Source organism: Mus caroli, chromosome X, assembly GCF_900094665.2.
Source record: "Mus caroli chromosome X, CAROLI_EIJ_v1.1, whole genome shotgun sequence".
Lineage (NCBI taxonomy): Eukaryota > Metazoa > Chordata > Mammalia > Rodentia > Muridae > Mus > Mus caroli.
This window is the reverse complement of record NC_034589.1, coordinates 11708709-11719831: the sequence shown is the minus strand read 5'-3', so window position 1 is coordinate 11719831 and position 11123 is coordinate 11708709. Positions and strand designations below refer to the sequence as shown.

Sequence of the window (11123 nt, the reverse complement as noted above, 5' to 3'; positions counted from 1 at the left end):
GAGAGAAAAGCTGTGCCCATGTTAACTAAATAATACAGTTGCCTAAAAAAGACTTACATAATGACGACAGTCCACATACTAATGTGGCTTGGGGAATTTCCACAAGGTCCTGCTGCTTTATGAAGAACTATAAGGCAATCAATGGCTGCCTTTTTTATATTAGTTATTTTTCTGTTGCCATGATAAAACACCATGCCCAAGGTACTTAAAGAAGAAAGAGTTTATCTGGCTTATAGTTTCAGAGAGTTAGAGTCTATAATGGCATGGGACAGCATTGCAGCAGGCATGGTGGCAGGAGCAAAAGCTGGGAGCTAATAACTTGGACCACATTCCTGAAACAGAGAGAGTGAACTAGAAATGGTGCAAGGCTTTTAATCTCAAAGCCTGTTCCTGGTGACATACTTCCTCCAGCAAGGATACACCTTATAAACCTCCCATAAAAGTACCACCAATTAGGGATGAAGTGTTCAAATGTCCTATGGGAAAACTTTCTCATTCAAAACCACTACAGAAGGAGACTCAGTTTTCTCTAGGGACAAGCTCCATGATAGATTACCTGATTCCAAGTGGTCAGCCCTAAACACATGTACATATAACTAACACTAAATGGACTCAGTAGGTTTTGTGTATGTATACATTTACATATATGTACCTATATATGATAATATAATAGGAGATTATTAGGTTTAATGGAAGCATAGAAGGCACATGTATGAAATTCTCAAAAACTTAAAAATTTAAATTTAAAATTATATAAAATTTAAATATAAAATATATATAAAAATCTACTTTGGCAAAATAAGATTAAGAAAAAAATAAAATACTTTTAGATGATAAAGGATTTATATAAAGGTTTTTTATTCTAAAGATAAAGGATTATTCCAAAATGATTAGGGAAAAAACAAAGTTTTTAAGTGTGTCACAAGAAGATTTATGAAAGTTACAACTTAAAAATAGTATGGGTTTGCAAAAACTTGTTTAAAGAAAAGATCTTTTATGTTTTGTCAAATAATTGATTTTAGTTTCTCCTGAGTTTATCACGCTTCTAAGTAGAAAAATCTATCTTTTCCAAGATTTATCTGTTATACAGCAGGTAAAATTTAAGCCACATTTTGTTCTGCTGTACTTCTGGTGTTCAATAACTGTACTTGGAGGCTAAAAGGAACCCTCTGTTTTGGCCTTTTCTCCCATGTCTGCTAGGTCTCACATGATGATAGGACACCTGTAAAAGGATCCTATAGCTCTGGTAAGTCATTTGTCCTCCTGATTAGTGAAACCATGGAGATTCCAGAGGTTGGACTCTCACCAGTGTGCATTCTACAAAGAGAAAGATCATCACAGATGGAAATTTTATCAATGCTTCCAAAGGAAACTGCATGTTTAGTAAGATCCTGGTTTACCCCAGAAGATGACACAACTGGTAGAGGGAAATTAAAGGAGTCTCAGGAATTCGCCTAAGTCATTAAAAGTTGTTAGGAGCCATCTAGAAAAGGCTAAGCCTAGCAGGTGATTTTCCCAAGATGTCCACTATTTTGTATAGACTGTGATGAATGAGCTCTGGAGGCAAGGACCTAAGAGACTAATCTTAGGATTGATTCTTGCTATATAATATATATATATATATATATATATATATATATATATATATGCACATACACACACACATATATATATATATGCCTTTTCCTGTCATTATTAATTTAATATAACAATCCCCAGGCATTAGCCCACCATATTACAAGATGTACTGCCTTGTTTTGATGTGATATAGACAAATAAATGATTTCTTAATTACTAATGATGATTCCATAAGAATTCCTAAGTTTATAGTAATAATTATTGAGCCCTGCAATTAAGGCCCTCTGTGATCTGAAAATTTCAATTAGAACTTTTCCAGTCTTCATGTGTCATGAGCTAATTGCACTAGATAGAACGCAGGCATAAAGATTTACAAATTTAGGAATACATTCTTTATACATTCTTTAGGCCATAAAACCATTAACTAATAGTCATAAAAGGAACAAACAATTTATTGTAAGTGCAAGGACAGAAGATAAAATATTGGCTAGGTTTATCTATACAAAAGTTTAATAATAGTTTGCCTTTTGACATACCATGTTAGCTTAGACACAAGAATTAGTTTTAGACTCTCAATGAAACTGTGGAGCTAGTAATAGATAATGAATGTCTAGTTAGATAACCACTTTAAATGGAAACACATGTAAACATCTCTGTTGTAACTTCTTATTATATTTGTGATTTGAATTTATGTTGGAACTTGTTGTGAACTTTTGGAATACCATGTAATCTAAAAAGGTACAAAAAGAACCTAGGAATGATGACATTAAAGAGGCAAAAGCATTACAAAAATGAGAAGTTGAGCATATGATGAGAGAAATAGAAGAAGAGCAGAATTAAGGATGTAAAAGGAGAATAGAGGAGAAGCAAAGGAGAAGCAAAATAGAAGATAGCAGAAAATAGCAGAACAGAGCATAAGAGAGATGGAAACAAAGGAGGAGCTGCAGAAAGAGCAAAAAGAGGAGGCAGGCTTCTTAACTTCAGACAGGTTCTTTCTTTTTTTCTAGGTTCATCATTATTGTACAAATTGAGTATTACATCATGAGTTCACATCAATTTCTTCAGTCATGGGACTTAACAGATGAATGAGGTCAGACATTTCAACACCCATTTATGTTGCTTTCACAGCTGGAGTCTTTTAGGCTTTAACTTGAAGTATAAGACTAACAAAGCAATGCCAGGACACAATTCATTCTACTTGTGAGAATATAAGAGTTGAAATAATTTTTAATAGCAGTGAACTGGAATTGGCCATCACTTTCTGGATCAACCATGACTCAATCTTCGCCCAAATCATAAACTCTGCAGCAGATGTCCTTCAACAAATCCTGAGACAGGTTCTGCTGATAAGCACAGGTATTAATTCACCAGAGATCTGCAGCTTCTGGCCTCAGAGCAACTTGAGTTAAGACAGAATTATCAAGCACAGAGAATTATAAAGTAAGTAAGAGTTGGGTTTTCTAGCACTAATTAAGCACAGATATTCATAAAGTAAATAATAGAAAGATAAAGAGTTAAGTTTCCTCAGCGTTTCATGAAACATAGAGCAGTAATAAAGAGTTACGTTTTTAGCACAGAGCAATATGAAAGAGTTAAGTCCCCAGCACTTAATGAAGTGCAGAACAATAAGAAAGAGTTAAGTAGTAAAATGTAGCATATAGAGTTATAGAGAAAAGAAGCCAGCGGTTTTAAGTCATGATTAAGCAAAAAAAGTATAGTTTTAGAAGCATCAACTTCAGCACCCAGCATAAAGGATTAAAAGGCTGGAGATCTTTTCATCTATGTGCCCTTCCCCTAAGGCCAAGCAGAGACACTCAGCAAAAAGTTACCCATAAGGAGCCTCAACTGACCCTAAAAGTTAAAAAGGCGCGGGGTGGGGTGGGGTGTGGTGGTGGTGGGGGGTCGTGATCATTAGTGGACTTCCTGCTTTTTCAGAGGACCTAAGTTTGGTTCCCCAGTACTTGAACTGGGTGGCTCACAACTATCTTTATCATTTTGCAGTTACTTGCACTCTCACAAGCACAAAGATACACAGACACAGACACACACAGACACACAAACACATGTACATGCACACATCTAAAAATAATAATCTTTAAATGCTGTTTTTTGCTTTTGCTTTTTTTGTTTGTTTGTTTGTTTTTTTTTTTTTTTTTGGTTCCCCTGCATGAACTATAGCCCAAGGAAAATCCCTGGTAATGATGCAGAACAAAAAAGAACCAGACGAGACTTTATGAAGGACAAACAACGACTTTACAAGCCTTTGGATTAAACCCTCAGTATGGGTAATGGACATGCCAAGTAGAACAATCACAGCCACATCAACTATAATAGAAAGATAATTTCTATTTGTAAATAAATCAGTAGTTGTAGCTTTCCTTCATGGTTTGGTTCTAATTGCTTTTCTTTGGCAGAACTGGTACCTTCCTTTTTAATCTACCCTATCACTAGATTTCTCCTTAATGTTTTCCTCTTGTATTTTTTGACATACATAGTTATCAGTATGTTTTTGTTTTGTTTTCTTTTTTCTTTTTTTTTTAAACAATCTGAGGAATATACTTGGATCATGCTTTTTAAAGATAATTGTCCTGAAATAAGCATTAGCCGTGGCTTTCCTGGCTCTTGTATTTTCTGGGGTTATTGATTGACATAATCTTATTGCTTAAACCTTGCATTTTTTATCTTGAATTTTTGTTTTCTGGGATATGTGAAAGTTTCAAATTAAGACACTTAGGAGACAAGGATTGCATCCAACTCCTACTACAGGAAATCTAGAGTCTCTTCTCTAACCAATAGATAATAGTAGAATGAAAGACTTAATGAGTCTTCATAGGCAGAAATTATACCTCTTATCAGCAGGGAAGAAGCTATAAAAGACTGATCAAAAAACCTGTCAGCAACCCAGGAAGATTTCTAGGACCATGCTGGTGAGGAGCAGCACAAAAATAAGGGTGTGGAAACAAAGGCATCAGGACTAACAAATGAAAGAAGCCAGTTGGCAGAAAAGGACCAGAAATCTCTCCCAATCTGAGGTACATATAACTAACAAGAAACCAGAAAATCTCATGATACACAAATATGGAGGGACATGGGTGTTGTAGATAGTCTTGGGGCTAATTATGTTTGATGTTAAGGCCATTCTCCTGTGTGTGGCTCTGAAGGAGGAATGAGTCAGCATTCAGGTGATTTCCTGTAAACCTGCTTCCCACCTTAATTTGTAAAATAAAAGAGAGCTGATGATTGGGCAGATAAAAGGGAAGGTGAAGTGGAAGGTTGAGAGAGAGAGAAGAAGGAGAAAATGGAAGAGGGAGAGGACCCAGAGGAAGAGGAAGAAGAAGAAAAGTGGAGCAGAAGCACATGGCCTGGAGAAACTGCAATTTCTTTCTTTTTTCTTTTTTTTTTTTATGTTTTTTGTTTTTTCGAGACAGGGTTTCTCTGTATAGCCCTGGCTGTCCTGGAACTCACTTTGTAGACCAGGCTGGCCTGGAACTCAGAAATCCACCTGCCTCTGCCTTCCGAGTGCTGGGATTAAAGGTGTGCGCCACCATGCCCGGCGAAACCGAAATTTCTAAGGGGTCTCACAGATGTGAAAGATGGCAGTGTAGTGGTATATCTGCCCAGTCTAGGTGCACAGCATGTAATCATATTAACTGTGTTGTGTTTTTATTGCCGGGGCATATTTGGGAGGAGATTTACCACAACACATGGGTGCTGTGAAAATAACCTATAAAAGGTCACAACCCACATGGCATGGGAATTTGGAATATCTCTCTTTTGCTCATCCTATCTCATTTCCACCTTGAGTATCTTTTTTTCTTCCTTGATAAACTGTTTCTATTTCTATCACTATTCAGGTGTTCCTGGCCTAGTTGATTACAGAACACAAAGTCTTGTAAATTCAGCAGGTTCCCTCCAAACCAGCTATGCATTTATAAGAACATGGTATCAATTATTCTGACTGGTTTTGTTGCAGTAGTGGCATAAAATTAGAACTAGATAGAACACTGTTCGAATCTTAAACATTTCAAAATGAGACCTGAAAGATTCAAAATGCTTCCAGTGAATCAACTCCATTCTCAAACCAATCTAAGTATATTTATAGAAATTAAAACAATATCTAGACCAATTGCTTTCTGGTTGGTTTTCAGTTCTATTCCCCAGGAAGAAATGCATGCTCACTATTGTAAATCTGGCCAAGAACCCATGGTTGCAGAGGTCCCAGGTCCCAGTAGTGAATCTACTACTAATATTCTACTAAAACAGAATAGCATTAAGTAGCTCTCTAAATTCATATCTAGACCTATAGATTAGAGCAGATTTCAGTAGCCATCAAAGAAATTTCTGGTGGTCAACACAGAAACTCAGCTAAAAGTACAGAGAATAAGTGTTAGAGGAGTGCATAGCCAAGAAAGAATATCTTGCATCACTCCTACCACCCAGTGTCAGAAAGTATCCTAGAGGAGAGGGCAGAAAGATTGGAAGAGCAGGGAGGTCCAGGAGGACCAGAGAGAAACTCTTCTTTTGGATAAACAGAATTGCTGCATTCCTGAATCTCAGCAGCTGTGGCTGTCTGCACAGGATTTACAAAAGATTAAACCAGTCAACACTTAACCCCTGAGGAGTTATTGGCAGTTGTTCAAAGCTTTTGTTGGGTTTAACATTTTCTAGGGTAGTCTTTAAGGTCTCTTTTTATAAAATCATATCATTTGCAAATAAAAACAACTTATTTGTACCCCTTTTATTTTATTTTTGATGTGTCTAGAATTTCATACATTATTTGAACATGACTGTTGGAATTTAAAAAACAAAAACCAAAAAAACCCCAAACTTGTCTTATTCCTGATTTTTTGTTTGTTTTGTTTTTGAAACAGCCTTTCTATTATGTTGCTCTGACTGTTCTGGAACTCACTAAATAGACCAGATTGTCCTTGAACTCACAGAGCCCCACATGTTCTACTTCCCAAGTGTTGGGATTGGTACTTATTTAGAAAAAAAAATACATTTGTTTTTTCTCATTCAGTATAGTGTTGCCTGCAGACCTGTCATACACAGACTTTACTGTGCTGAGGTATGTTCCTTCTCTTTTTAGTTTATTCAGCATTTGACTCGTGAAAGGATGGCCTTTTTCAAAAGCCTTTTGTGCATCTATTGAAACAATACTGATTTTTTTGGTCCTTGATTCTGTTTATATGCTTTTTTACATTTAGCGCTTTTTTTTGTTTTGTTTTACTTTTTGCAGTATCCTTGCATTCTTAGAATGAATACAATTTTATCTTGACATAAATGTGTTTTATTGCCTAATGATTCTTAATTTCAGTGTTACCTATTGTAATATCCCTCTTTCATCTCTAATTCTAATAACTTGGGTTTCTTTCTCTCTCTTTTCTTTTTTTAACTTATTTGGCTAAGAGTTTCTCATTTATCTCTTAAGAAAGCAACTGTATTCAACAATTCTTTGTATTATTCTTTTAGTTCACAATATGCTCTGAATTTTATTATTTTTTAGTATAGAATAGAGTTTATTTAGTGCATAGGGAGGGGAGTCAAGAGTATAGTAAAGGCAGAGAAAGGGAGAGAGTAGAGAAATAGAGGAGTAGAGGCTGGCCATGAGCACAGGGAGAGAGGTGGGGGGAAGGGGAGCAGAGAAAGAGCAAGAGAGCTTTTATTCTTTCTTTAGTAGTTTTGTGATTTTGTGTTTGACTTGTTTTTGATCATTATGTTATTTAGTTAAGACCTCTTTAAATTTTCTAATTATTTATTTTTATTCATATTTATTTATTTTTACAACAGGGTCTCTCTACATAGTTCTGGATGGCCTGGAACTTGCTACGTAGACTAAGCTGGCCTCAATCTTACAGAAATAAAACTGCCTCTGCCTTTCACTCTGAACTTCTGGGATTAAAGTTATCCTCACAGGTAGTGAAACCTCTCTGATGTTTTGAATGTTGGCACTCATATGATAAACTTCTGCCTAGAAGTGATCTTGCTGTCTCCTACCCCTTCTGTGGAATTTTCATTTTCCTATGATCCTAGGTTATAAATTTCTCCTCTGATTTTTTTCAGTTAGGCCATTGACCTATTTGACCTATATTGAATAAATATGTGTTGCTCATTCACAGCATTTGCACCATCTTTATAGTTTCTATATTTATTGATTTCTATTTTTATTCCATTATAATCTGATGAGGTACTAGACAACTTTTCATATTTGCTAAGACTTAATTTATAGCCTAAAACTGGGCTATTTAAAAGGATGTCCTAAAGGTTGTGAAGAAAAATGCATATTCTGCAGCTTTTGGATAAAATTTTCTGCAGGAGTCTATTAAATTAATTTGACTCATGGTATAGCTTAAGTATAAAGATTCTTTGTTGATTTTCTAGTCTGAGTGATCTGTTGATTGATAAGAGTGGAATACTAAAGTCACCCAACTATTATTGCATCTGCACCTATCTGTCCCATTGTGTCCAGTGGTGTGTTGTTGCTGCTTTTTTTTTTTTATGAAATAAGGTATAAATACACTTGGTGAATATATGTTTATAATCATTATATGTTCTTGACTGAGTTTTCCCTTTATTAATATGTAGTGAGTAATTTCTTTATCCAACCTAATTTGGGCTTGAAGTTTGTTTTTTGATTCAATGTACTTGCAATATAATCTTCCTTCATTTTCTCTCAGTTTGTGAAAGTCTTTACCAATGTGGTGAATTTCTTGGAAATCGCTCACAGTTGGATCATAGTTTTTAATCTCATTAGATTGTACATGTTAGTTAAGATCATTCACATTTAGGATTATTATTTGAAAGTATGTAATTATTTCTTCTTTATCTTAGAGACTTGCTAGTTTACATTACTGAATAATATTTGTTTCCTAATTCTCTCCATCTATTTTTTCTGTTGACATTTATTTTGTCCTGAGTTCACAGGCTTATGTATATCTTTCTCTTTTGTGTATAGCATTCCTTTAAATGTCTAGTAATTCTGGTTTAGTGGTTACAGATTCCTTTACTTTATACATATCATAAATGTCTTCATTTGTTCTTTAATTTTAAAGCTAACTTTATTGAATAAGCTATGTTAGTTTACAGTTAGTTTAAGGACTTGTAATACATTGGTCCATGCTCTCCTAGCCTTTGGGGTTTCTGATGAGAGGTCTGCTATCATACTGATAGGTTTGCCCTTATAAGTTACTTGGTTCCTATCTCCTTCAGCTTTCAGTATTCTTTGTTATTGTTTTGTCTTTTTGACATTTTAAACATAACACAGAATGTCTATTTTGGGTTCTAGATTCTTCTTGTACTTGGATGTTCATTTCTTTCTTATTATTTAAGAACTTTTCTTATAAATGTCATTGAAATTTGAAATAGGCTTCCTATCCCTATATAATATGTATATTGGTTCTCCATTCTGCACTGCAAATTTATAGGTTTGGTCTTAAACCTCAGACTGCTTAAATGTGATTATGAGATTGCTGCACCCCCTTTTGCTACCCACATGTAATAATTAATCTTGTCTTCAACCACTGATAGTCTTTCTTCTACCTGGTCAACTATATTAGTGATGCTCTAATATTAGTGGTTTTCAATCTGTGGGCCATGACCCATTTGGAGTAAAACAATCCTTTTACAGGAATCACATATCAGATATCCTACATACTACATTATAATTTATAAAGATGGCAGAATTACAGTTATGAAGTAGTAACAAAAATAATTGTATGGCTGAGGGTTACAACAACATAAGTAACTGTATTAAAGGGTCACAGCATTAGGAAAGTTGAGAATCACTGCTGTCTCTACATGGATATTTTTAGTTTATTGAACTTTTCATTTTTGTGCTTTTTTTTTCTACTTCTTTCATCTGTTGAATCCTCTTGCATGTCACTAAGCAGATTTTAAAAGTACACTTTTTAGTAATATTAAATATCCCAGCCTGGGGCTTCTTTTTTGTTTTTGTTTGTTTGTTTGTTTTGTTTTGTTTTGTTTTGTTTGTTTCTTTATTTTTTTGTTTTGTTTTTCGAGACAGGGTTTCTCTGTGTAGCACTGGCTGTCCTGGAACTCAGGCTGTAGACCAGGCTGGCCTCGAACTCAGAAATCCACCTGCCTCTGCCTCCCAAGTGCTGGGATTAAAGGCGTGCATGGCTTTTTTTTTTTTTTTTTCAATTAAACCAAAAACAGGAGAATGTTGGCATTTCATCTAGGCTCTGCCCCATAGTTANCTGGCAATAGCCAGGTATACTTGACTCATTATAAAAGGGGCTGTTTGCTCCCTCCTCTCTCTCTTGCTCCATTTTCTTAACCTCTTGCTCCTGCTCCATTACCCTTTTCCCCCTCTTTCCCCATTCCCTTCCCCCTTCTTCTCCTTCTATTTCTTCTTCTCTCCCTTTCTCTCAACTCACCTCCCTATGCCCTCAATAAACTCTATTCTATGCTATACCATCAGTGTGGCTGGTGTAAGGGTCCAAAAATCACTGAAGGAAGACCTCAGACTCAGTATACAAAGACAAAGAGCATTTATTCTACAGATACAACCAGCATGCAGGGGTCAAATATTCTCCAAAATGGTGGTCCCAGACAAAGGTGCACAGGCATTTTCATAGGGAACTGGGAGAACTCTTGATGATTAGGTAATCTAAATTTCATTGGTGGGTTTGGGGGGGGGGCTCACAGGTGGTCAGTGTTCTGCATTGCTATGTCATAAACATTTAATCATAGGATGAGATAGGGCTGTCCAACACAAAGGTCCCATTCTGAGGTGAGATATTTCCCCATTTTTGTGGTTATCCATAGGCTGTTCTTTGGGAAGAAGTTTTATGAACTTGTTTCTGGATTTTATGGTCTGTTCCTGGAGCTGGTGCCTATGGCCTGGTTGTTAGCATTCCTTCTAGCCTTCACCCAGCAGTTACCTTGCAATAGCCAGGTAGGCCTGGTTACTATAAAAGGAGATGTTTGCCTCCTCCTCGCTCTCTTACTCTCTCCCTAACCCATTTCTCCCTCTCCCCATTTCCCTCCTCCCTCTCTCTCCACTTGTTCCTGGCCAGCCTCTCCTCTCCTCTTCTGTCTGTCTGTCTGTCTGCCTGTCTTTCTCTGCCTCTACTCCCTTCTCAATGTCCTTGACATGTCCTAAATAAACTCTATTCTACACTATCTACACTACACCCATCATATGGCTGTTACCTTAGGAGGAAGGTGTTACATTTTATAAAAAGATAAGGAAGAAAGAATATGTTTGGTGGAGGTATGGTATGGTGTGGGGTGCCTCTCCAGGCCAATGCTGAGGTATTCCTTCCCCACTGAGGTACCAGCCACACTGATGGTATAGTATAGAATAGAGTTTATTTATTTTTTTTATTGTCTCTTTCTTTTTTTTATAATTTATTTTTATTAGGTATTTTCCTAATAAAATTTTCGTTTACATTTTCAATGCTATCCCAAAAGTCCCCCATACCCACCCTCCCAATCCCCTACCCACCCACTCCCCCTTTTTGGCCCTGGGGTTCCCCTGTACTGGGGCATATAAAGTTTGCAAGTCCAATGGGCCTCTCTTT

The 11123-nt window shown here is 36.2% G+C and overlaps 1 pseudogene; it reads right to left on the bottom strand.

The window, feature by feature from the left end:
- Positions 1–2689: 2689 nt before the first annotated feature.
- On the bottom strand, positions 2690–2852 carry LOC110286159 (annotated as a pseudogene).
- Between the last annotated feature and the right edge of the window lie 8271 nt (positions 2853–11123).